Genomic DNA, 2,910 nt, shown 5'->3' on the forward strand with positions numbered 1-2,910 from the left:
GTAAATGACATAAATGTAAATGACTAGAATATAAAGAAAAGCAATAAAGTGTAGGAATATAAATGGTAGAATGTAAAGTTCAAAATCATAAATGACTTGAATGTAAATGGGAATGGGGAATTGCTGAATGTAAAAGTAAGCTGTAAAGAAATGGATAGATAAGAATGGAGAAATTCATTGAGATTGGGAGATGTTATCTCTTGGGAACAAATCTAGCTTATATCCTCTTCAATCATGCAACTCATTGACCTCTTGGCAATCATGATTGATTGAGCCCCAATCCCTTGGTGACTTAATCTCTCAGATCTTGATCAATAGCCAATTCCTTGGTCTAATTGCTCATGAAGAGAGATATGATTGGTCCTTGATTATACCACACACCATTATAGGTCCAAGTAGAGGGAGGATTATATGTCACATATCCAAACACCAAAACCCAGATTCTACTCTAGTGTGAGAAGGGATTCCAAGCATGATTTCATGTTTCCTTTCCCAAGGTTTCCATGAAACCCAATTGCATTCAATCTCTTTTCCAAGATGATTGAACACTAAGAATTAAGAACAAAATTCCTTCTAGCAAATCAAAGAGAAGATGAAGAGAAGAAGAAATTCACTATTATCAATCCATCAAGTACAACAGAGCTCCCTCTCTCAATGAGAGGGAAGTTAGCTACTCATAGCTCAAAAAGTACTCAAAAGTGAAGTGTAAAAGTGGATCTAAAAATGACTGCTTAACCCCCTTCTTCAGTACTCCTTGGGGGTATTTATACTACTCCTAGTAAAATAAAAAGAATTACAAAAGTGAAAAAAGAAAATTACATTTTGGAGGGAAAAAAAACACTCAATAAGTGTGACTTCTCAGCTGGCATGTGGCTGGCGCTTCTCTGGCGCTCAAGTGGCATGCCTAAGTGAAGAATGGTGAATGGCGTGCCATGCCTTCGATACCAAGTGGCATGCCCCATGTAATTAGCCTCCTTCATCCTCTATGGAAACTTATACCAGCGTGCCACGCCCATGATCTTATCTTGGTTCCAGTAGTTGGCGTGCCACGCCTCAGCCTTCAAGTGGCACGCCATAGTGAAATGCTAAGGTTGGCGTGCCAAGCCTTCGATACCAAGTGGCACACCTAGTCTTCCATTGCCTTCAGCCCCTTCTCTGGATTGTTGTACCAGCGTGCCACGCCATGCTGCTCAAGTGGCATGCTCATGGATTTGTGAACTCTTCAAGCTTGGCGTGCCAGGCCTGGGTTCTCAAGTGGCACACCCAAGTGACTTCTTGGAGCTGGCGTGCCACGCCTTCGATACCAAGTGGCACGCCATAGTGGAGGTTCTTCTTGGAATGGTGAGTTGGCATGCTACGCCCATTTGCTCAAGTGGCACGCCCATAGTAGTTGATGGATCAGGCGTGCCATGCCCAACCTGGCGTGCCACACCCCTTTTGTGTCCTCCATTTTGCTCTCTGGAATTTTGTACTAGCGTGCCACGCCCATATGCATGCTTGGACTTCTTCTCTGAACTTTAGTACTGGCGTGCCATGCCCATCTGCTGGCGTGCCACGCCAGTGCATTTTGTGGCGTTTGCTTCAAGTGGCACGCCAGTTTCACACGCCCAGCTTTTTGTTTGTCTTCTACCCATTTTTTGATGCTTTTCTCACCTGAAATTCAGCACAACTCATCTCAAAGTAGTGTACCATAATATTCATCAAATAATGCATGAATTGTACTGATCAGATGAGATTTATGCTCTTTTATGGTCTTCTTTATGCAAGAAAGAAGTGTAGATGATACAAGTCATCACAACACCAAACTTAAGTTTTGTTTGTCCCAAGCAAATCAATGTGAGTAAGCCTTTATAACTTGAGGCCTTGGCTTTGAGTGATTTCAATACAACTAAGAGTAAGATTAAGTGTTCAACACATGTATGAATGTTTTAATGTCATGAAAAGCTCTTGGATCCTTGATGGTTCTTTCAGGTATAGGCTTTAGCGGTCCTTTCTATTGATTGTCACCTTGAAGTAGTAAGGGTTGTTTTGCTTTCTTGACCACGACTCTAAGTGTTTTGTCTCAAGACAACCCTTTAATTAAGCTTTCCATTAGCACTCCCAAACCAGTTGGTTTTAGGGTACTAGGTGTTGAGACACCCCTAAGAATTTACTTGCCCAGGTTTCTTCTTGACACATCTTCACCACAAGCATCTACTAAGATCTTTTAGTTCTTTTTGAGCTTTTTAATGTTTCTTTTTCTATCCCAGTAGTTGATGCTCAGAGCCTTGGGTATTTATTGCTTACTACCTCTTAGTTCTATGGATATTCAAGGAACACCCTTTGGCCTTCCCTGGTTATACCTTCTAGGACTAGTTGCTCTTTCATGACTCATTTTCTTTTTAGTTTATCCAAGGTTCTACACTTAGTTTCTTATTTCTTAGTTTGTTTGATGATCTCTCTTGGCCTTGGTCTCTCTCATTATTTTTGCACAACTCACAGTGACTCTTATGGAGACAAACTCTACTTTTATTTATGTTGAAATGAAGACTTGAAATACATGGCATTTTCTTTCTTGAACAAAAAAAAAAGACTCATAAAGACTTTAAACAGAAATTAAAACTAAGCATAAAGCATAAACTATCCTAGCATGATTATTTATTCAAAAAGTAAATAAAGCAAAAACTTAAACAAGATTTCAGAAATTAGAAAGTGTCAACCATGGGACTCAACAACCTTGAGCAGCTTCATCTTTAGTTCATTGGCCCCTTCCCTTTGTCCTTTTTCTTGGAGGGAGAGGAGCCACCTTCATCTGGCTTGGAGGAACCTTCTTGCGCTTTGGCATCCTTGGGCTTCCGAAATCCTAGCCTCCTCATGTAGGATTTCACATTCTCCTTGTGTTGGTATGTTATTTCTTCTTGCCTTGAGCTG

The sequence above is a fragment of the Arachis ipaensis genome, chromosome B8 (assembly GCF_059453495.1).
Source record: "Arachis ipaensis isolate K30076 ecotype BB chromosome B8, ASM5945349v1, whole genome shotgun sequence".
Lineage (NCBI taxonomy): Eukaryota > Viridiplantae > Streptophyta > Magnoliopsida > Fabales > Fabaceae > Arachis > Arachis ipaensis.